General features: G+C 45.3%; 1 long non-coding RNA gene across 2 annotated transcripts; it reads left to right on the forward strand.

Annotated features, from left to right (window-relative positions):
• Positions 1 to 375: 375 nt before the first annotated feature.
• On the forward strand, positions 376 to 4,678 carry LOC123082761 (uncharacterized). 2 transcript variants are annotated; one of them, XR_006439109.1, is made up of 3 exons: positions 376 to 709; positions 845 to 1,344; positions 3,022 to 4,678. It is a non-coding gene; the product is annotated as an uncharacterized lncRNA (long non-coding RNA). The 2 variants fall into 2 exon arrangements; XR_006439110.1 differs by having other exon boundaries at positions 1,226 to 1,344.
• The last annotated feature ends 21,014 nt before the right edge of the window (positions 4,679 to 25,692 follow it).

Raw genomic sequence — 25,692 nt, forward strand, 5'->3', positions numbered from 1 at the left:
TCCAATATCACTACACCACAACACTTATTTGGGGGCAGTTAACTGCCGGGAGAAATAGCTTAACAGGGGCAAATAAACTACCGGGACATTTCTTACTGCCGGCATAAGGACCTGAGGGCATAGAAACTGCCGGTAGAACTTGAGCAAGGAGGGCACACACACTGCCGGTAGATTTAAGGGCACACCATCTGCCAGGAGAACTAAATCACGGCTCACTTTCTGCCGGGGACTGTCCTGGCGGGAGGCCTAAATATTATTGGGCCTAAGGGTGCGCTAGGAGGGGAAAGCGTGCGAGATACAATTTTTTTGACCCAAACGAATTAGAGATGCGCGGGCCTTCCACCCAGGCCGCAGCCACCCCCGAATCGCCCTATCCACCCGTGCGGCCGTGCCCTCCACCAGGCATCCGCCGCCCCCAAATCTCCCCATCCACCGTGCGGCCGTGCCCCGCCGCCAGCCATCCCGCCGCCGCCGGACGCCCTCGACCCGACCACTGCCAACCCCATCACCGCGGACCGCCCTCCACCCCGACTAGCTCCGCCGTCGCCCCCAACTACCCCACAGCAGTGCCGCCGAGCAGCCTACTGATGCGGACCACCACTGTTGCCGAGCCACACCACCGGTGACCACCATCCTCCGTCGAACCTCTTCCCTCGCCACCACACTCTTCTTCACGAGCTTGCTCCCCCGAGCAGACCTCCTCCCTAAGGTGCGTGTCCACGGAGCAGAATCTCGCCATTTCGTCGCGTGGGATGTATACTTTGTTGCCCTCATTTTCTTTCTTATGCTTTTGCCCTAGATGATGGTCTTGATGCTACCACTTTTCTTAATGATCCTCGTGCAGTCTATCAAGCTAGTAGTTCTTCAGATGGGATTGGCGAGCGCAATAGTTTTGGAGTTTGTGGACTATTTTCTTATGAGAGAAGAACAAGTGGGGAAGTCGAACAGTGGTAGTTCTATTGATTGCTCTGGCGCAATATTTGTATTGTCTGTAGGGGAGGGTTCTGATTTATTTCTTCTGAACCCGAATGAGGCCGATAGCCCAAATAAATCTTTGCTCTAGTTATATTTAGCCTTCTGTTGCATCAGGGGCAAACAAGTGCTATTTTGTTCCTGCAGTTCAGCAACCAAAAGTGTGTGGTTCATGCATTGTGCAATTTACTTTGTCATGCTTTACTTCAGTGTTGATGCATCTTTTTACATCATCTTGTTTGTTTATTTGTAGAGCACTGCGTAAAAGCATAATGTTGAAGTAACTCGAGTTCTTAGGTCCCAAACGACTAGAGATGTTGATGACAAATACATGGCAAAAGTACAAAGGCTACCACAAGCAAACCTGAGGAGGTAATACATGTTTCTCTTGGCTATTGCCATGTGGTACTATTTCTTTGTTGTTTAACATTCAATCGTTATCTTGATAAGTCTGGAAGGAACTTAAAGCCTCTCAATTATTGATTTATGATCTTTGTATAATACCTTATAAGATGCATTGATAACTTCATAAGAAGAACTAAGCTTATAAGATGCATTGTTTATACTGCATGCACCTTTTTTGTGATGTTAGACAATTTAAAATATTGAAGCAGGAAATATTGGCCATCGTAACCATGCTCTGTTAGGTCACTACTAATATTACCTTGTAGAATCAAATTGAAAGTGGGAAACTGCAGATTTGAATGGAAGTCCATCTAGATAGTGATGCTTTGCTTATTTCCTAAAAAAATTTATCAGTTGGTCTCATGTTGTTTATCTTATGCTCTGGGTTGTGTGATCTGTACTCTACATTTGTATTATGGAGATTGTTCCTCAGCTTGTTTCTCTTACAACCTACAACCATTCCTTTATGCATTCACATCAAAACCGATTTCTTGTAGGCTGTGCGCTTGCCTTATTGCGGGAAACAAAAATAGAGCTCTATCCTGTTATTTTCTCTATATTCTACAAGCACAGTATTTGATTGAGCCAGCATGTATTGTTGGTGACTTATTTGTATGCCTAACAAGTTGGGTGCAATGCCTATTTGGTAATAAATTCTTCATTGGTAGGTCTATGATCTTGCTCATGTGCTAGTCTGGGTTAGGTGAACTGTACTGTTGATTGTGCACTTGCCTAGCTAGTTAGCTATGTAAATATGTAATTCTACACCCTCTTTTGTTTGTAGCGTGTATTTGAATGTGATTCCATTTAGCCGCTCACGGCTTATTTTAGTTCCTGAATTTAGTAGTACAAGCTATTTATTGATGTATGGTTTCAATGCTTGGTCGTGGTTACGCATGTACTACAAGAAGAATCTGTGATAGTATTGGTTTGTCATGATTGTCTGTTGAAAATATATGCTTTGTGATGACTTGATATTTCAGAGATGGCATGTTGGAAGTATAAATTGGTCCAATGTATATCCCTATCTCATTTATCTTTTAGTTAATTCTAGAGAAAGCTTTACGAAGTTAATTCACTACTACACGAAGTCTTGTGTATGGAAGGGAAATTGGATATTCTCCTCACTGCACTAATCAAAACATATTTGTAGATACTCTGCTTATTCTGGTTCATGCTGCTACTTAATTATAAGCGCTTCTTTTATGAGCTTCTATATTATGCAAATAATGTGATAATTTAGCATCCTACTTTCATGGCTTTGGATGTCACTTGAAAAACTACTAGTGGAAGTTTTTTCTTGTTCTTCCCTTAGCTAGATGTCGAAGTATAAGGATCAAGCTCATGTAGAAGATATCTCTTTTTTGTGTGCGAAAAGCTCATGTACAAGATGTCAGTATAACTAAGTAACAAGATCCTTTTCTTTGCTTAATAATAATAGCAGTTTTGCAAACACTGTTCTCTATTTATAATCTATTATTTTCGGTTGTCCAGTGTCCCATCTGATGTTTATGGATTGCTTATGGTAAGGAACCAGAGCTTGGAACCACATGCTGATTTGCTGTTATTGTTTAAAAGATGAACCAGAGCAAGGACACTTATATTGTGTTGATTGCTTAAAAAACTTTGCTTCTCTGTATGCAGTTGGAAGTGGACAAGTCCATGGCAAAAGTAGGAATGCGTCCACAAGCAAGCTGAGGTGAGGTAATATTCATGTTTCTCTTGGCTTTGAGGTCTAAGTGGGTTATTCTTTTTCTTGTTGGATGTCTATTTTTCCATCTACTGCTCTACGTTCTCCAGAGATGATGCTTTTTACTATTTGCAATCACGTTTCACACTCTCACCACAATAGCAAATCAATTAGAATAGAATCCTGCTGGTTGTGGTTGTCGATATAGTTTCTTATTCTTGCATGCCAGCTAGATCTTGAATTAGAGTGTTAGACGACATAATCATATTTCATAGAATGGTAGGTGATATGTAGGAAAGTGAACCGATATGTAGGGTACCCTAGACTCTGTTTACAACATCATTGAGATTGATTCTGTCTGATAGAATTCAGCAAAGCAGATTTGCTATTTGTTAGCTATGACCTCTGAGTCTGAAAGCATAGGCTCAAATATGGTAGTTTCAATCATAATGAATGGATCATAGATCGCCACAGGCAACCCAGGTTGAAAACTTAATAAGGGCACTAAGAAGTAGAACATCCTGAAGTGGCGTGCAGAGATATTTTAGCTGCATATTCCCTATTGTTTTTTATGGAGTAGTCGTTGTCAGTGGGGTGTTGAGAAGTGAAAACACGAATATCTTTAGTTGGTTAAGTTAATGTCATCGTGTTGTCATCATGTCTTAAAGGGAACATGGATGTAGAATGTATGTATGTGCCTACTTGGTTCCACTATGCAGTGCACACTGCCGAAAAAGTTCGATTGTAATATTAAGTGTAAATATCAAGGAACCACAACTGTTTGGGCATAGGTTCTAGAAAACACAATTTTTGGGGGCGCAGACCTCGAGCTAGCTATCCTGGCGCAGGGGTTGCGCCACTGCTTCATCTCGTCCTCGACAGAACTACTCCACTCAGGCAACTAAAAACCCATAAGGCACATACTTGGTGTTTCTTCTCCTTTAAGACCCTCTACTTTGAGCATGTTGCTCAGTCCAAGGCAAGTTCTTTGTCCAATTTTCTGTGTACAAATCCTGTCTAATATTTTGAACAATTACCCTGTGTTATGTGCATGTGGGGGAGAGGATATGAATGGATCTGAAGAGCAGCAAGATTACAATGGCGAGTGGAGAGACTGATGCTGTGTTGCTTGCTGATGCTACTCCTTTTCCCGTCTTCTGCTTTGGTGACCCTCCTCTACACGCTATGCTGATTGTGGTGGTGCTACCGAGCTGCCCCTCCTCTTCTCATAAGATTCGTTCTTGTTCTTTTTCTGATAGATAGAAGTACTAGATTGTGCCTTTATTAGTTGCATATTTATATTTAGCAAGTGATCATTTAGCATGCAGATGCACTTTGGACTAACCTCAAATTTCACTTTGCTTTTTTCAGCTCAGCATTATAAATAAGGCATTGAACACATCTCCTGAAGGTTTGACAAGATCTTGAAGGTGTTGGAGGTTTGGCAAGATCTGCAAGGCGTCCATACTTAATTTTTTTCTGCTAATTTTGGTGGTTATTTTAGCGCATAAGCCGATGTATGCTCATTTTCGCTGTGTAGCACATCTAGAAACATGTATTTTTTTTCCTTTTGTGGCACAACATCCTTGATGTATTTAGAAACAAGTATTTGGTCGCTTATCAAATGAAGCTTAAGGTTTTGGATGTGGCTTATATGTAACTTTGATTGAGAAGTCTGTATGAGCTGTGAGATCTAGCATGATTTGTCCAAACATACTGAATGTATATAAAAGTAGGGATAAGCTGCGTAGAAAATTTTGTTAGTGAAATCAATGTGATGGCATGTTTTATTGCCGGTGACTGCAGTTCCCATGCCATGATCAATCTGGCGGGAGAAATAGAACTGCCGGCAAATAAAATAGACAGGGCAGAGAAACTCCCAGGAATAGTTTATCTGCCCGGACAAGTAATCCCCGGCAGCCGTTCTTGTGGCAGTTCTATCTTCCGAGAGAAACTCCCTCCTGGCAGTATATCTGTCGCCTTAAGTGCATTCTCCCGGCAGATTACATGCTGTTGCATCTGTGTTGTGGTGTAGTGTATATCAATCTTTATGTCTTGACCATTTCGAGACTCCTCGTCAAGTCCGTGATCATATCCAGGACTCCGAACAACCTTCGGTACATGAAAATATATAAACTCATAATGAAACTGTCATCATAACGTTAAGCGTGCGGACCCTACGGGTTCGAGAACAATGTAGACATGACCGAGACATGTCTCCGGTCAATAATCAATAGCGGAACCTGGATGCTCATATTGGCTCCTACATATTCTACGAAGATCTTTATCGGTCAGACCGCATAACAACATACGTTTGTTCCCTTTGTCATCGGTATGTTACTTGCCCGAGATTCGATCATCGGTATCTCAATACCTAGTTCAATCTCGTTACCGGCAAGTCTCTTTACTCATTCTATAATACATTATCTTGGAACTAACTTATTAGTTGCATTGCTTGCAAGGCTTAAGTGATGTGCATTACCGAGAGGGCCCAGAGATACCTCTCCGACAATCGGAGTGACAAATCCTAATCTCGAAATACGCCAACCCAACATGTACCTTTGGAGACACCTGTAGAGCACCTTTATAATCACCCAGTTACGTTGTGACGTTTGGTAGCACACAAAGTGTTCCTCCGGTAAACGGGAGTTGCATAATCTCATAGTCATAGGAACATGTATAAGTCATGAAGAAAGCAATAGCAACATACTAAACGATCGGGTGCTAAGATAATGCAATGGGTCATGTCAATCACATCATTCTCCTAATAATGTGACCCCGTTAATCAAATGACAACTCATGTCTATGGTTAGGAAACATAACCATCTTCGATTAACGAGCTAGTCAAGTAGAGGCATACTAGTGACACTTTGTTTGTCTATGTATTCACACAAGTATTATGTTTCCGGTTAATACAATTCTAGCATGAATAATAAACATTTATCATGATATAAGGAAATAAATAATAACTTTATTATTGCCTCTAGGGCATATTTCCTTCAGTCTCCCACTTGCACTAGAGTCAATAATCTAGATTACACAGTAATGATTCTAACACCCATGGAGCCTTGGTGCTGATCATGTTTTGCTTGTGGAAGAGGCTTAGTCAATGGGTCTCCTACATTCAGATCCGTATGTATCTTGCAAATCTCTATGTCTCCCACCTGGACTAGATCCCGGATGGAATTGAAGCGTCTCTTGATGTGCTTGGTTCTCTTGTGAAATCTGGATTCCTTTGCCAAGGCAATTGCACCAATATTGTCACAAAAGATTTTCATTGGACCCGATGCACTAGGTATGACAACTAGATCGGATATGAACTCCTTCATCCAGACTCCTTCGTTTGCTGCTTCCAAAGCAGCTATGTACTCCGCTTCACATGTAGATCCCGCCACGACGCTTTGTTTAGAACTGCACCAACTGACAGCTCCACCATTTAATGTAAATACGTATCCGGTTTGCGATTTAGAATCGTCCGGATCAGTGTCAAAGCTTGCATCAACGTAACCATTTACGATGAGCTTTTTGTCACCTCCATATATGAGAAACATATCCTTAGTCCTTTTCACGTATTTCAGGATGTTCTTGACCGTTGTCCAGTGATCCACTCCTGGATTACTTTGGTACCTCCTTGTTAGACTAATAGCAAGGCACACATCAGGTCTGGTACACAGCATTGCATACATGATAGAGCCTATGGCTGAAGCATAGGGAACATCTTTCATTTTCTCTCTATCTTCTGCAGTGGTCGGGCATTGAGTCTTACTCAACTTCACACCTTGTAACACAGGCAAGAATCCTTTCTTTGCTTGATCCATTTTGAACTTCTTCAAAACTTTGTCAAGGTATGTGCTTTGTGAAAGTCCAATTAAGCGTCTTGATCTATCTCTATAGATCTTAATGCCCAATATGTAAGAAGCTTCACCGAGGTTTTTCATTGAAAAACTCTTATTCAAGTATCCCTTTATGCTATCCAAAAATTCTATATCATTTCCGATTAGCAAGATGTCATCCACATATAATATCAGAAATGCTATAGAGCTCCCACTCACTTTCTTGTAAATACAGGCTTCTCCAAAAGTCTGTATAAAACCAAATGCTTTGATCACACTATCAAAGCGTTTATTCCAACTCCGAGATGCTTGCACCAGTCCATAAATGGATCGCTGGAGCTTGCACACTTTGTTAGCTCCCTTTGGATCGACAAAACCTTCCGGCTGCATCATATACAACTCTTCTTCCAGAAATCCATTCAGGAATGCAGTTTTGACATCCATCTGCCAAATTTCATAATCATAAAATGCGGCAATTGCTAACATGATTCGGACAGACTTAAGCATCACTACGGGTGAGAAGGTCTCATCGTAGTCAATCCCTTGAATTTGTCGAAAACGTTTTGTGACTAGTCGAGCTTTGTAGACAGTAACATTACCGTCAGCGTTAGTCTTCTTCTTGAAAATCCAATTATTCTCAATTGCTTGCCGATCATTGGGCAAGTCAACCAAAGTCCACACTTTGTTCTCATACATGGATCCCATCTCAGATTTCATGGCTTCAAACCATTTTGCGGAATCTGGGCTCACCATTGCGTCTTCATAGTTCGTAGGTTCATCATGATCTAGTAGCATGACTTCCAGAACAGGATTACCGTACCACTCTGGTGCGGATCTTACTCTGGTTGATCTACGAGGTTCAATAGTAACTTGTTCTGAAGTTTCATGATCATCATCATTAGTTTCCTCACTAATTGGTGTAGGTGTCACAGAAACTGGTTTCTGTGATGTACAAGTTTCCAATAAGGAAGCAGGTATAGTTACCTCATCAAGTTCTACTTTCCTCCCACTCACTTCTTTCGAGAGAAACTCCTTCTCTAGAAAGGATCCATTCTTAGCAATAAATGTCTTGCCTTTGGATCTGTGATAGAAGGTGTACCCAACAGTTTCCTTCGGGTATCCTATGAAGACAAATTCCTGCGATTTGAGTTCGAGCTTATTAGGTTGAAGCTTTTTCACATAAGCATCGCAGCACCAAACTTTCAGAAACGACAACTTTGGTTTCTTGCCAAACCATAGTTCATAATGTTGGGGAACGTAGCAGAATTTTAAAATTTTCTACGCATCACTAAGATCAATCTATGGAGTCATCTAGCAACGAGGGAGAGGGGAATGCATCTACATACCCTTGTAGATCGCGCGCAGAAGCGTTCAAGAGAACGGGGTTGATGGAGTCGTACTCGTCGTGATCCAAATCACCGATGACCTAGCACCGAACGGACGGCACCTCCGCGTTCAACACACGTACGGTTGGGAAGACATCTCCTCCAACTTGATCCAGCAAGGGGGAAGGAGAGGTTGATGAAGATCCAGCAGCACGACGGCATGGTGGTGGAAGCAACGGTGATCTCGGCAGGGCTTCGCCAAGCTCAGGGAGAGGGAGGAGTGTCACCGGAGGGAGAGGGAGGCGCCAGGGGCTAGGGTGCGGCTGCCCTCCCTCCCCCCACTATATATAGGACCCCTAGGGGGGTGCCGGCCCTAGGAGATGCAATCTCCAAGGGGGGCGGCGGCCAAGGGGGGTGGAGTGTCCCCCAAGCCAAGTGGGGCGGCCCCACCCCTAGGGTTTCCAACCCTAGGCGCAGGGGAGGCCCATGGGGGGTGCACCAGCCCACTAGGGGCTGGTTCCCGTCCCACTTCAGCCCATGGGGCCCTCCGGGATAGGTGGCCCCACCCGGTGGACCCCCGGGACCCTTCCGGTGGTCCCGGTGCAATACCGATTACCCCTGAAACTTTCCCGATGGCCGAAACTTGACTTAGTATATATAAATCTTCACCTCTGGACCATTCCGGAACTCCTCGTGACATCTTGGATCTCATCCGGGACTCCGAACAACTTTCGGGTTACCATATACTAATATCTCAACAACCTAGCGTCACCGAACCTTAAGTGTGTAGACCCTATGGGTTCGGGAGACACGCAGACATGACCGAGACGACTCTCCGATCAATAACCAACAGCGGGGTCTGGATACCCATGTTGGCTCCCACATGCTCCTCGATGATCTCATCGTATGAACCACGATGTCGAGGATTCAATCAATCTCGTATACAATTCCCTTTGTCAATCGGTACGTTACTTGCCCGAAACTCGATCGTCGGTATCCCAATACCTCGTTCAATCTCGTTACCGGCAAGTCACTTTACTCGTACTGTAATGCATGATCCCGTGATCAACCACTTGGTCACATTGAGCTCATTATGATGATGCATTACCGAGTGGGTCCAGAGATACCTCTCCGTCATACGGAGTGACAAATCCCAGTCTCGATTCGTGCCAACCCAACAGACACTTTCGGAGATACCCGTAGTGTACCTTTATAGTCACCCAGTTATGTTGTGACATTTGGCACACCAAAATCACTCCTAAGGTATCCGAGAGTTGCACAATCTCATGGTCTAAGGAAATGATACTTGACATTCGGAAAAGCTCTAGCAAACGAACTACACGATCTTTAAGCTATGCTTAGGATTGGGTCTTGTCCATCACATCATTCTCCTAATGATGTGATCTCGTTATCAATGACATCCAATGTCCATAGTCAGGAAACCATGACTATCTTTTGATCAATGAGCTAATCAACTAGAGGCTCACTAGGGACGTGTTGTGGTCTATGTATTCACACATGTATTACGATTTCCGGATAACACAATTATAGCATGAGCAATAGACAATTATCATGAACAAAGAAATATAATAATAACCATTTTATTATTGCCTCTAGGGCATATTTCCAACAGTCTCCCACTTGCACTAGAGTCAATAGTCTAGTTACATTGTGATGAATCGAACACCCATGCAGTTCTGGTGTTGATCATGTTTTGCTCTAGGGAGAGGTTTAGTCAATGGATCTACCATATTCAGGTCCGTATGTACTTTACAAATATCTATGTCTCCATTTTGAACACTTTGACGAATGGAGTTGAAGCGACGCTTGATATGCCTGGTCTTCCTGTGAAACCTGGGCTCCTTGGCAAGGGCAATAGCTCCAGCGTTGTCACAGAAGAGAGTCATCGGGCCTGACGCATTGGGTATGACTCCTAGGTCGGTAATGAACTCCTTCACCCAGACTACTTCTTGTGCTGCCTCCGAGGCTGCCATGTACTCCGCTTCACATGAAGATCCCGCCACAACGCTTTGCTTGCAACTGCACCAGCTTACTGCCCCACCATTCAAAATATACATGTATCCGGTTTGTGACTTAGAGTCATCCAGATCTGTGTCGAAGCTAGCATCGACGTAACCCTTTACGACAAGCTCTTCGTCACCTCCATAAACGAGAAACATATCCTTAGTCCTCTTCAGATACTTAAAGATATTCTTGACCGCTGTCCAGTGTTCCATGCCAGGATTACTTTGGTACCTTCCTACCAAACTTACGGCAAGGTTTACATCAGGTCTGGTACACATCATAGCACACATGATAGACCCTATGGCTGAGGCATAGGGGACGACACTCATCTTTTCTCTATCTTCTGCCGTGGTCAGGCATTGAGCCGTGCTCAATCTCGTACCTTGCAATACAGGCAAGACCACCTTCTTTGACTGGTCCATATTGAACTTCTTCTATATCTTGTCAAGGTACGTACTCTGTGAAAGACCAATGAGGCGTCTCGATCTATCTCTATAGATCTTGATGCCTAATATGTAAGCAGCGTCTCCAAGACCCTTCATTGAAAAACACTTTTTCAAGTAGGCCTTTATGCTTTCCAAGAATTCTATATCATTTCCCATCAACAGTATGTTATCCACATACAATATGAGAAATGCTACAGAGCTCCCACTCACTTTCTTGTAAATGCAGGCTTCTCCATAAGTCTGCGTAAACCCAAACGCTTTGATCATCTCATGAAAACGAATGTTCCAACTCCGAGATGCTTGCACCAGCCCAAAAATCTAGCGTTGGAGCTTGCACACCTTGTCAGCATTCTTAGGATCGACAAAACCTTCTGGCTGCATCATATACAATTCTTCCTTAAGGAAACCATTAAGGAATGCCGTTTTGACGTCCATTTGCCATATCTCATAATCATAGAATGCGGCAATTGCTAACATGATTCGGACGGACTTCAACTTTGCTACGGGTGAGAAAGTCTCATCGTAATCAACCCCTTGAACTTGTCGATAACCCTTAGCGACAAGTCGAGCTTTATAGATGGTCACATTACCATCCGCGTCTGTCTTCTTCTTAAAGATCCATTTATTTTCTATGGCTCGCCGATCAACGGGCAAGTCAGTCAAAGTCCATACTTCGTTTTCATACATGGATCCTATCTCGGATTTCATGGCTTCCAGCCATTTGTCGGAATCTGGGCCTGCCATCGCTTCTTCATAGTTCGAAGGTTCACCGTTGTCTAACAACATGATTTCCAAGACAGGGTTGCCGTACCACTCTGGTGTGGAACGTGTCCTTGTGGACCTACGAAGTTCAGTAGCAACTTGATCTGAAGTTTCATGATCACCATCATTAACTTCCTCTCTAGTCGGTGCAGGCACCTCAGGAACAATTTCCTGAGCTGCGCCACTCCCCGGTTCAAGAGGTAATACTTCATCAAGTTCTACTTTCCTCCCACTTATTTCTTTCGAGAGAAACTCTTTCTCTAGAAAGGATCTATTCTTGGGAACAAAGATCTTGCCTTCGGATCTTAGGTAGAAGGTATACCCAATAGTTTCTTTAGGGTATCCTATGAAGACGCATTTTTCCGATTTAGGTTCGAGTTTTTCAGGTTGAAGTTTCTTGACATAAGCATCGCATCCCCAAACTTTTAGAAACTACAACTTAGGTTTCTTTCCAAACCATAATTCATACGGTGTCGTCTCAACAGATTTTGATGGTGCCCTATTTAAAGTGAATGCGGCAGTCTCTAAAGCATAGCCCCAAAATGACAACGGTAGATCGGTAAGAGACATCATAGATCGCACCATATCTAATAGAGTGCGATTACGACATTCGAACACACCATTACGCTGAGGTGTTCCAGGCGGCGTGAGTTGTGAAACTATTCCACATTTCCTTAAGTGTGTGCCAAATTCGTGACTCAAGTATTCTCCCCCGTGATCTGATCGCAAGAACTTGATTTTTCTGTCATGTTGATTCTCAACCTCACTCTGAAATTCCATGAACTTTTCAAAGGTCTCAGACTTGTGTTTCATTAAGTAGACATACCCATATCTACTCAAGTCATCAGTGAGGAGGAGAACATAACAATAGCCACCGCGAGCCTCAATGCTCATTGGACCGCACACATCAGTATGTATGATTTCCAATAAGTTGGTTGCTCGTTCCATTGTTCCTGAGAACAGAGTCTTGGTCATTTCACCCATGAGGCATGGTTCGCACGTGTCAAATGATTCGTAATCAAGAGACTCCAAAAGTCCATCTGCATGGAGCTTCTTCATGCGTTTGACACCTATGTGACCAAGGCGGCAGTGCCACAAGTATGTGGGAATATCATTATCAACCTTACATCTTTTGCTATTCACACTATGAATATGTGTAACATTATGCTCGAGATTCATTAAGAATAAACCATTCACCAGTGGAGCGTGACCATAAAACATATCTCTCATATAAATAGAACAACCATTATTCTCGGATTTAAATGAGTAGCCATCTCAAATTAAACGAGATCCTGATACAATGTTCATGCTCAAAGCTGGCACGAAATAACAATTATTGAGGTTTAAAACTAATCCCGTAGGTAAATGTAGAGGCAGTGTGCCGACGGCGATCACATCGACCTTGGAACCATTCCCGACGCGCATCGTCACCTCGTCCTTCGCCAGTCTCTGCTTATTCCGCAGCTCCTGCTTTGAGTTACAAATGTGAGCAACCGCACCGGTATCAAATGCCCAGGAGCTACTATGAGTACTGGTAAGGTACACATCAATTACATGTATATCACATATACCTTTAGTGTTTCCGGCCTTCTTGTCCACTAAGTATTTGGGGCAGTTCCGCTTCCAGTGACTACTTCCCTTGCAATAAAAACACTCAGTCTCAGGCTTGGGTCCATTCTTTGACTTCTTCCCGACAACTTGCTTACGGGGCGCGGCAACCCCCTTGCCGTCCTTCTTGAAGTTCTTCTTACCCTTGCCTTTCTTGAACTTAGTGGTTTTATTCACCATCAACATTTGATGTTCCTTTTTGATTTCCACCTCCGCTGATTTCAGCATTGAATATACCTCAGGAATGGTCTTTTCCATCCCCTGCATATTGAAGTTCATCACAAAGCTCTTGTAGCTCGGTGGAAGCGACTGAAGGATTCTGTCAATGACCGCATCACCTGGGAGATTAACTCCCAGCTGAGCAAGCGGTTATGCAACCCAAACATTTTGAGTATGTGCTCACTGACAGAACTGTTTTCCTCCATCTTACAACTGAAGAACTTGTCGGAGACTTCATATCTCTCAACCCGGGCATGAGCTTGGAAAACCATTTTCAGCTCTTCGAACATCTCATATGCTCCGTGTCGCTCAAAACGCTTTTGGAGCCCCTGTTCTAAGCTGTAAAGCATGCCACACTGAATGAGGGAGTAATCATCAGCACGTGACTGCCAAGCGCTCATAACGTCTTGGTTCTCTAGGATGGGTGCGTCACCTAGCGGTGCTTCTAGGACATAATCTTTCTTGGCAGCTATGAGGATGATCCTCAGGTTCTAGACCCAGTCCGTATAGTTGCTGCCATCATCTTTCAGCTTGGTTTTCTCTAGGAACGCGTTGAAGTTGAGGGCAACATTAGCGTGGGCCATTTGATCTACAAGACATAGTGTAAAGATTTTAGACTAAGTCCATGATAATTAAGTTCATCTAATCAAATTATTCAATGGTCTCCCACTCAGATAGACATCCCTCTAGTCATCTATGTGAAACATGATCCGAGTCAACTAGGCCGTGTCCGATCATCACGTGAGACGGACTAGTCAACATCGGTGAACATCTTCATGTTGATCGTATCTTCTATACGACTCATGCTCGACCTTTCGGTCTTCCGTGTTCCGAGGCCATGTCTGTACATGCTAGGCTCGTCAAGTCAACCTAAGTGTATTGCGTGTGTAAATCTGGCTTACACCCGTTGTATTTGAACGTTAGAATCTATCACACCCGATCATCACATGGTGCTTCGAAACAACGAACCTTCGCAACAGTGCACAGTTAGGGGGAACACTTTCTTGAAATTATTACGAGGGATCATCTTATTTAAGCTACCGTCGTTCTAAGCAAATAAGATGCAAAACATGATAAACATCACATGCAATCAAATAGTGACATGATATGGCCAATATCATTTGCTCCTTTTGATGTCCATCTTCGGGGCTTCATGATCATCGTTGTCACCGGCATGACACCATGATCTCCATCATCGTGTCTTCTTGAAGTTGTCTCGTCATCTATTACTTCTACTACTATGGCTAACGCTTTAGCAATAAAGTAAAGTAATTACATGACGTTTATGTTGACACGTAGGTCATAAATAAATTAAGACAACTCCTATGGCTCCTGTCGGTTGTCATACTCATCGACATGCAAGTCGTGATTCCTATTACAAGAACATGATCAATCTCATACATCACATATATCATTCGTCACATCCTTTTGGCCATATCACATCACACAGCACATGCTGCAAAAACAAGTTAGACATCCTCTAATTGTTGTTGCAAGTTTTTACGTGGCTGCTATAGGTTTCTAGCAAGAATGTTTCTTACCTATGCCAAAACCACAACGTGATATGCCAATTTCGTTTTACCCTTCGTAAGGACCCTTTTCATCGAATCCGATGCGACTAAAGTGGGAGAGACAGACACCCGCTAGCCACCTTATGCAACTAGTGCATGTCAATCGGTGGAACCAGTCTCACGTAAGCGTACGTGTAAGGTCGGTCTGGGCCGCTTCATCCCACGATGCTGCCGAATCAAGATAAGACTAGTAACGGCAAGAAAATTGACAATATCCACGCCCACAACTGCTTTGTGTTCTACTCGTGCATAGAAACTACACATAGACCTAGCTCATGATGCCACTGGTGGGGAACGTAGCAGAATTTTAAAATTTTCTACGCATCACCAAGAGCAATCTATGGAGTCACCTAGCAACGAGGGAGAGGGGAGTGCATCTACATACCCTTGTAGATCGCGCGCGGAAGCGTTCAAGAGAACGGGGTTGATGGAGTCATACTCGTCGTGATCCAAATCACCGATGACCTAGCGCCGAACGGACGGCACCTCCGCGTTCAACACATGCACGGTTGGGAAGACGTCTCCTCCAACTTGATCCAGCAAGGGGGAAGGAGAGGTTGATGAAGATCCAGCAGCACGACGGCGTGGTGGTGGAAGCAACGGTGATCTCGGCAGGGCTTCGCCAAGCTCGGGGAGAGGGAGGAGTGTCACGGAAGGCAGAGGGAGGCGCCAGGGGCTAGGGTGTGGCTGCCCTTCCTCCCCCACTATAAATAGGACCCCTAGGGGGGGGCGGCCCTAGGAGATGCAATCTCCAAGGGGGCGGCGGCCAAGGGGGGTTGAGTGCCCCCCAAGCCAAGTGGGGCGCCCCCACACCCCTAGGGTTTCCAACCCTAGGCGCAGGGGAGGCCCATGGGGGGTGCACCAGCCCACTAGGGGCTGGTTCCCCTCCCACTTCAGCCCATGGGGCCCTCCGGGATAGGTGGCCCCACCCGGTGGACCCCCGGGACCCTTCCGGTGGTCCCGGTGCAATACCGATTACCCCCGAAACTTTCCCGATGGCCGAAACATGACTTCCTATATATAAATCTTCACCTTCGGACCATTCCGGAACTCCTCGTGACGTCCGAGATCTCATTCGGGACTCCGAACAACTTTCGGGTTACCGTATACTAATATCTCAACAACCTAGCATCACCGAACCTTAAGTGTGTAGACCCTACGGGTTCGGGAGACACGCAGACATGACCGAGATGACTCTCCGGTCAATAACCAACAGCGGGATCTGGATACCCATGTTGGATCCCACATGCTCCTCGATGATCTCATCGGATGAACCACAATGTCGAGGATTCAATCAATCCCTTATACAATTCCCTTTGTCAATCGGTACGTTACTTGCCCGAAACTCGATCCTCGATATCCCAATATCTCGTTCAATCTCATTACCGGCAAGTCACTTTACTCGTACCGTAATGCATGATCCCTTGATCAACCACTTGGTCACATTGAGCTCATTATGATGATGCATCACTGAGTGGGCCCAGAGATACCTCTCCGTCATACGGAGTGACAAATCCCAGTCTCGATTCATGCCAACCCAACAGACACTTTCGGAGATACCCGTAGTTTACCTTTATAGTCACCCAGTTACGTTGTGACGTTTGGCACACCAAAAGCACTCCTACGGTATACGGGAGTTGCACAATCTCATGGTCTAAGGAAATGATACTTGACATTCGGAAAAGCTCTAGCAAATGAACTACATGATCTTTAAGATATGCTTAGGATTGGGTCTCCATCACATCATTCTCCTAATGATGTGATCTCGTTATCAATGACATCCAATGTCCATAGTCAGGAAACTATGACTATCTTTTGATCAACGAGCTAGTCAACTAGAGGCTCACTAGGGACGTGTTGTGGTCTATGTATTCACACATGTATTACGATTTCCGGATAACACAATTATAGCATGATCAATAGACAATTATCATGAACAAAGAAATATAATAATAACCATTTTATTATTGCCTCTAGGGCATATTTCCATCACATAAGGCATAGTCTCAACAGATTTTGATGGTGCCCTATTTAATGTGAATGCGGCCGTCTCTAAAGCATAACCCCAAAAAGATAGCGGTAAATCTGTAAGAGACATCATAGATCGCACCATCTCAAGTAAAGTACGATTACGATGTTCGGACACACCATTACGTTGTGGTGTTCCGGGTGGCGTGAGTTGCGAAACTATTCCGCATTATTTCAAATGTAAACCAAACTCGTAACTCAAATATTCTCCTCCACGATCAGATCGTAGAAACTTTATTTTCTTGTTACGATGATTTTCAACTTCACTCTGAAATTCTTTGAACTTTTCAAATGTTTCAGACTTATGTTTCATTAAGTAGATATACCCATATCTTCTTAAATCATCTGTGAAGGTGAGAAAATAATGATATCCGCCACGAGCTTCAACATTCATTGGACCACATACATCTGTATGTATGATTTCCAACAAATCTGTTGCTCTCTCCATAGTACCGGAGAACGGCGTTTTAGTCATCTTGCCCATGAGGCACGGTTCGCAAGTACCAAGTGATTCATAATCAAGTGGTTCCAAAAGTCCATCAGTATGGAGTTTCTTCATGCGCTTTACACCGATATGACCTAAACGGCAGTGCCACAAAAAAGTTGCACTATCATTATCAACTCTGCATCTTTTGGCTTCAACATTATGAATATGTGTATCAGTACTATCGAGATTCATCAAAAATAGACCACTCTTCAAGGGTGCATGACCATAAAAGATATTACTCATATAAATAGCACAACCATTATTCTCTGATTTATATGAATAACCGTCTCGCATCAAACAAGATCCAGATATAATGTTCATGCTCAACACTGGCACCAAATAACAATTATTTAGGTCTAATACTAATCCCGATGGTAGATGTAGAGGTAGCGTGCCGACCGCGATCACATTGACTTTGGAACCATTTACCACGCGCATCGTCACCTCGTCCTTCGCCAGTGTTCGCTTAATCCGTAGTCCCTGTTTCGAGTTGCAAATATTAGCAACAGAACCAGTATCAAATACCCAGGTGCTACTGCGAGCTCTAGTAAGGTACACATCAATAACATGTATATCACATATACCTTTGTTCACCTTGCCATCCTTCTTATCCGCCAAATACTTGGGGCAGTTCCGCTTCCAGTGATCAGTCTGCTTGCAGTAGAAGCAATCAGTTTCAGGCTTAGGTCCAGACATGGGTTTCTTCTCCTGAGCAGCAACTTGCTTGCTGTTCTTCTTGAAGTTCCCCTTCTTCTTCCCCTTGCCCTTTTTCTTGAAACTAGTGGTCTTGTTGACCATCAACACTTGATGCTCCTTCTTGATTTCTACCTCCGCAGCTTTTAGCATTGTGAAGAGCTCGGGAATTGTCTTATCATCCCTTGCATATTATAGTTCATCACGAAGCTCTTGTAGCTGGGTGGAAGTGATTGGAGAATTCTGTCAATGGCGCAATCATCCGGAAGATTAACTCCCAGTTGAATTAAGTGATTATTATACCCAGACATTTTGAGTATATGCTCACTGACAGAACTGTTCTCCTCCATCTTGCAGATATAGAACTTATTGGAGACTTCATATCTCTCAATCCGGGCATTTGCTTGAAATATTAGCTTCAACTCCTGGAACATCTCATATGCTCCATGACGTTCAAAACGTCGTTGAAGTCCCGATTCTAAGCCGTAAAGCATGGCACATTGAACTATCGAGTAGTCATCAACTTTGCTCTACCAGACGTTCATAACATCTGGTGTTGCTCCAGTAGCATGCCTGGCACCCAGCGGTGCTTCCAGGATGTAATTCTTTTGTGCAGCAATGAGGATAATCCTCAAGTTACGGACCTAGTCCGTATAATTGCTACCATCATCTTTCAACTTTGCTTTCTCAAGGAACGCATTAAAATTCAACGGAACAACAGCACGGGCCATCTATCTACAATCAAACATAAACAAGCAAGATACTATCAGGTACTAAGTTCAGGATAAATTTAAGTTCAATTAATCATATTACTTAAGAACTCCCACTTAGAAAGACATCCCTCTAATCTTCTAAGTGATCACGTGATCCAAATCAACTAAACCATAACCGATCATCACGTGAAATGGAGTAGCTTTCAATGGTGAACATCACTATGTTGACCATATCTACTATATGATTCACGCTCGACCTTTCGGTCTCAGTGTTCCGAGGCCATATCTGCATATGCTAGGCTCGTCAAGTTTAACCCGAGTATTCTGCGTGTGCAAAACTGGCTTGCACCCGTTGTAGATGGACGTAGAGCTTATCACACCCGATCATCACGTGGTGTCTGGGCACGACGAACTTTGGCAACGGTGCATACTCAGGGAGAACACTTTTATCTTGAAATTTAGTGAGAGATCATCTTATAATGCTACCGTCAATCCAAGCAAGATAAGATGCATAAAAGATAAACATCACATGCAATCAATATAAGTGATATGATATGGCCATCATCATCTTGTGCTTGTGATCTCCATCTCCGAAGCATCGTCATGATCACCATCGTCACCAGCGTGACACCTTGATCTCCATCGTAGCATCGTTGTCGTCTCGCCAATCTTATGCTTCCACGACTATTGCTACTGCTTAGTGATAAAGTAAAGCATTACAGCGTGATTGCATTGCATACAATAAAGCGACAACCATATGGCTCCTTCCAGTTGCCGATAACTCGGTTACAAAACATGATAATCTCATACAATAAAATTTAGCATCATGTCTTGACCATATCACATCACAACATGCCCTGCAAAAACAAGTTAGACGTCCTCTACTTTGTTGTTGCAAGTTTTACGTGGCTGCTACGGGCTTTAACAAGAACCGTTTTTACCTACGCATCAAAACCACAACGATAGTTTGTCAAGTTGGTGCTATTTTAACCTTCGCAAGGACCGGGCGTAGCCACACACGGTTCAACTAAAGTTGGAGAAACTGACACCCGCCAGCCACTTGTGTGCAAAGCACATCGGTAGAACCAGTCTCGCGTAAGCGTACGCGTAATGTCAGTCCGGGCCGCTTCATCCAACAATACCGCCGAACCAAAGTATGACATGCTGGTAAGCAGTATGACTTATATCGCCCATAACTCACTTGTGTTCTACTCGTGCACAACATCAACACATAAAACGCGGCTCTGATATCACTGTTGGGGAACGTAATAATTTCAAAAAATTTCCTACGCACACGCAAGATCATGGTGATGCATAGCAACGAGAGGGGAGAGTGTTGTCTACATACCCTCGTAGACTGGAAGCGGAAGCGTTAGCACAACGCGGTTGATGTAGTCGTACGTCTTCATGGTCCGACCGATCAAGCACCGAAACAATGGCACCTCCGAGTTCTAGCACACGTTCAGCTCGATGACGATCCCCGGACTCCGATCCAGCAAAGTGTCGGGGATGAGTTCCGGCAGCATGACGGCGTGGTGACGATCTTGATGTTTTACCGTCGCAGGGCTTCGCCTAAGCACCGCTACAATATTATCGAGGACTATGGTGGAGGGGGGCACCGCACACGGCTAAGAGATCAATGATCAACTGTTGTGTCTCTGGGGTGCCTCCTGCCCCCGTATATAAAGGAGTGGAGGAGGGGGCCGGCCAAGGAGGGTGGCGCGCCCTAGGGGGGAGTCCAACTCCCAAAGGGAGTAGGACTCCCCTTTTTCCTATTAGGAATAGGAGAGGAAAGGAAGAGGAAGGAGGGAAACGGGGGGCCGGCCCCCCTCCCAATTCGGATTGGGCTTGGGGGGAGGGGCGCCCCCTCCCTTTCTCCTTTCCCCTCCTTTCCACTAAGGCCCAACAAGGCCCATATACCTCCCGGGGGGTTCCGATAACCTCCCAGTGATCCGGTATTGCCCCAATCTCACTCGGAACCTTTTTGGTGTCCAAATATAGTCGTCCAATATATCGATCTTTATGTCTCGACCATTTCGAGACTCCTCGTCTAGTCCGTGATCATATCCGGGACTCCGAACAACCTTCGGTACATCAAAATATATAAACTCATAATGAAACTGTCATCGTAACATTAAGCGTGCGGACCCTACGGGTTCGAGAACAATGTAGACATGACCGAGACACGTCTCCGGTCAATAACCAATAGCGGAACCTGGATGCTCATATTGGCTCCTACATATTCTACGAAGATCTTTATCGGTCAGACGCATAACAACATACGTTTGTTCCCTTTGTCATCGGTATGTTACTTTCCCGAGATTCGATCGTCGGTATCTCAATACCTAGTTCAATCTCGTTACCGGAAAGTCTCTTTACTCGTTATGTAATACATCATCTTGCAACTAACTTATTAGTTGCATTGCTTGCAAGGCTTAAGTGATGTGCATTACCAAGAGGGCCCAGAGATACCTCTCCGATAATCGGAGTGACAAATCCTTATCTCGAAATACGCCAACCCAACATGTACCTTTGGAGACACCTGTAGAGCACCTTTATAATCACCCAGTTACGTTGTGACGTTTGGTAGCACACAAAGTGTTCCTCCGGTAAACGGGAGTTGCATAATCTTATAGTCATAGGAACATGTATAAGTCATGAAGAAAGCAATAGCAACATACTAAACGAGCGGGTGCTAAGCTAATGGAATGGGTCATGTAAATCACATCATTCTCCTAATAATGTGATCCCATTAATCAAATGACAACTCATGTCTATGGTTAGGAAACATAACCATCTTCGATTAACGAGCTAGTCAAGTAGTGGCATACTAGTGACACTTTGTTTGTCTATGTATTCACACAAGTATTATGTTTCCGGTTAATACAATTCTAGCACAAATAATAAACATTTATCATGATATATGGGAATAAATAATAACTTAATTATTTCCTCTAGGGCATATTTCCTTCAAATATGTAGATCTCCTCCTATTGTAACCGACTCTGTGTAACCCTAGCCCCCTCCGGTGTCTATATAAACCGGAGGGTTTAGTCCGTAGGATAAGAAGAACAACAATCATACCATTGGCTAGCTCCCAGGGTTTAGCCTCTCTGATCTCGTGGTAGATCTACTCTTGTACTACCCATATCATCTATATTAATCAAGCAGGAGTAGGGTTTTACCTCCATCGAGAGGGCCTGAACCTGGGTAAAAACATCGTGTCCCTTGTCTCCTGTTACCATCCGCCTAGACGCACAGTTCGGGACCCCCTACTTGAGATCCGTCGGTTTTGACACCGACATTGGTGCTTTCATTAAGAGTTCCTCTGTGTCGTCATCTTTAGGCCCGATGGCTCCTCCGATCATCAACAGCGATGCAGTCCAGGGTGAGACTTTTCTCCCCGGACAATCTTCGTGTTCGGCGGCTTTGCACTGCGGGCTAATTTGCTTGGCCATCTGGAGCAGATTGAAAGCTACGCCCCTGGCCATCAGGTCAGATTTGGAAGTTTGAACTACATGGCCGACATCCGCGGAGACTTGATCTTCGACGGATTCGAGCCACAGCCGAGCGCGTCGCACTGTCTCGATGGGCATGCTTTAGCTCTGCCGCTGAACAGTGTCCTGGAGACCGCACCTGCATCTGCTCCGACCTTTAATTCAGAGCCAACTGCGCCACCCGAGGATGGGTGGTTAGACCCCGCCGCGGAGGCCGCAGCCTCAACGGCGATCGAGCCAAACATCAGCCTTACTCTTCGCGAGGTCCGTGACTCCACATTGCCAGACTCTTCTCCGGACTCTGAACCCTCCGCGCCCCTGCCAATCGAATCCGATTGGGCGCCGATCATGGAGTTCACCACCACGGATATCTTTCAGCACTCACCCTTTGGCGACATACTGAATTCATTAAGGTCTCTCTCTTTGTCAGGAGAGTCTTGGCCGGATTATGACCGGCAGGATTGGGATGCGAACGACGAAGAAATTTGACGCCCACCCAACACGCACTTCATAGCCACTATCGATGATTTAACCGACATGCTAGACTTCGACTCCGAAGACATCGACGGTATGGACGACGATGTAGGAGACGAACAGGAACCAGCGCCTATAGGGCACTGGAAAGCCACCTTTTCATATGACATATACATGGTGGATACACCCAAAGAAGGCAATGGCGACGGAACATCGAGGGATGACCCCTCCAATAAGCAACCTAAGCGCCAACGTTAGCGGCACCGCTCTATGTCCGGCCAAAGCAAAAACGGTGATACCGGCACGGGAGATGACAACAACCCGGACAGTGCCGAAGACAACTCCCTCTAGCAAGATTCAGCGCAGGAGGATGGAGAAACTAGCCCCCCTGAGAGAGCGGCAGACATAGAGGAAGAGGATGATAATTACATGCCTCTCTCCGAAGACGAGGCAAGCCTCGGCGATGACGAGTTTGTCGTGCCTAAGGACCCCGTTGAGCAAGAGCGCTTCAAGCGCAGGCTTATGGCCACGGCGAGTACCCTTAAGAAAAAGCAGCAGCAGCTTAGAGCTGATCAAGACTTGCTAGCTGATAGATGGACTGAAGTTCTTGCGGCCGAGGAATACGAACTCGAACGCCCCTCCAAGAGCTATCCAAAGCACAGGTTGCTACCCCGATTAGAGGAGGAAGCATCTAAACCTATATCTCCAGCGCATGACACGGCTGACCGTCCACCTCGTGGCCGCGATAGAGAGGCCTCTCGGCCCACAACTCAAGCTGCACCCCGGCGTCGCTCCAAAAATACCAAGGCACGGGGAAATTCACAAGACCTGCGAGATATGTTGGAGGACAAAGCAAGGCAAACAAGATCGATCTACGGATCGCGTGGGCGCCCCATGACACGAGACGATAACTGTCATGCTGGATACAAAAGAAGTAAATCCGTCCGGGCCGAACACAGCAGACAAAACTCATTTGTGCTACGTCGTGATATAGCCCAGTATAGAGGTGCCGCACACTCGCTATGTTTCACAGATGAAGTAATGGATCATCAGATACTAGAGGGTTTCAAACCCGTAAATATCGAATCATACGATGGCACGACAGATCCTGCGGTATGGATTGAGGATTATCTCCTTCATATCCACATGGCCCATGGCGATGATCTACATGCCATCAAATACCTACCACTCAAGCTTAAAGGACCAGCTCGGCATTGGCTTAACAACTTGCCAGCAGGATCCATTGGTTGTTGGGAAGACCTGGAAGCCGCATTCCTCGACAATTTCTAGGGAACCTATGTGCGACCACCAGACGCCTATGACCTGAGCCACATAGTTCAGCAACCAGAGGAATCGGCCAGACAATTCTGGACACGGTTCCTAACCAAGAATAATCAAATCGTCGACTGTCCGAACACAGAGGCCCTAGCGGCTTTCAAGCATAATATCCGCGACGAGTGGCTTGGCCGGCACCTTGGACAGGAAATGCCGAAATCCATGGCAGCCCTCACGATACTCGTGACCCACTTTTGCGCGGGAGAAGACAACTAGCTGTCTCGCAGCAATAACATGTCAAAGAACCCTGGTAATCCGAATACCAAGGACAGCAATGGCTGGTCGCATCGCAACAAGCACAAGCGCCGCATTAACAATGACAATGCTGAGGATACAACAGTTAATGCTAGATTCAGAGGCTCCAAACCCGGTCAGCGGAAAAAGCCATTCAAAAGAAACACTCCGGGCCCGTCCAGTTTGGACCATATACTCGATCGCTCGTGTCAGATACATGGCACACCCGAAAAGCCAGCCAATCACACCAACAAGGACTGTTGGGTGTTCAAGCAGGCCGACAAGTTAAATGCCGAAAACAGAGACAAGGGGCTACATAGCGATGACGAGGAGGAGCCCCGGCCGCCGAACAATAGAGGACAGAAGGGTTTCCCCCCACAAGTGCGGACGGTGAACATGATATACGCAACCCACATCCCCAAGAGAGAGCGGAAGCGTGCGTTAAGGGACGTATACGCGTTGGAGCCAGTCGCCCCATAGTTCAACCCATGTCCCTCCTGCCCGATCACTTTTGATCGAAGGGACCACCCCACTAGTATCCTCCATGGCGGATTTGCCGCATTGGTTCTAGACCCAATCATTGACGGATTTCACCTCACTCGAGTCCTTATGGGCGGTGGCAGCAGCCTGAACCTGCTTTATCAGGACACAGTGCGGAAAATGTGCATAGATCCCTCAAGGATTAAGCCCACAAAAACGACCTTTAAGGGCATCATACCAGGTGTAGAGGCCAACTGCACAGGCTTAGTTACACTTGAAGTGGTCTTCGGATCCCCGGATAATTTTCGAAGCGAGGAGTTAATCTTCGACATAGTCCCGTTCCGTAGTGGCTATCACGCATTGCTCGGGCGAACCGCATTTGCAAAATTCAATGCGGTGCCGCACTATGCATACCTCAAGCTCAAGATGCCAGGACCTCGGGGAGTCATTACGGTCAATGGAAACACCGAACGCTCTCTCCGAACGGAGGAGCACACGGTGGCCCTCGCAGCGGAAGTACAAAGCAGCCTCTCAAGGCAATTCTCCAGTCCGGCGATAAAACGTCCGGACACCGTCAAGCGCGCCCGGAGTAACCTACAACAAGACCGCCTGGCACATTCCGAGCAAGCGTAGCAATGTGGCCCCAACCCCAGCCCTCGTGAAACAGCGACATTTGTGCTACGCGTACATAATTACGCTCTGAAAATACCATGGGCATAGGGGGAGGGGCACGATCATGGCACGCCCAAAACACGGCTTAACCACACTAGGGGCTGCCGATTTTGTCATTTTTTCTTACTTTCAGGACTCCACTCTCCGGAAGACCTGATCGGCAGTACAATTGCCGAACAAGCGATACAACAACCAGGGAAGCAGAAAGCTACGCCGCACTATG

Source organism: Triticum aestivum, chromosome 4A, assembly GCF_018294505.1.
Source record: "Triticum aestivum cultivar Chinese Spring chromosome 4A, IWGSC CS RefSeq v2.1, whole genome shotgun sequence".
Lineage (NCBI taxonomy): Eukaryota > Viridiplantae > Streptophyta > Magnoliopsida > Poales > Poaceae > Triticum > Triticum aestivum.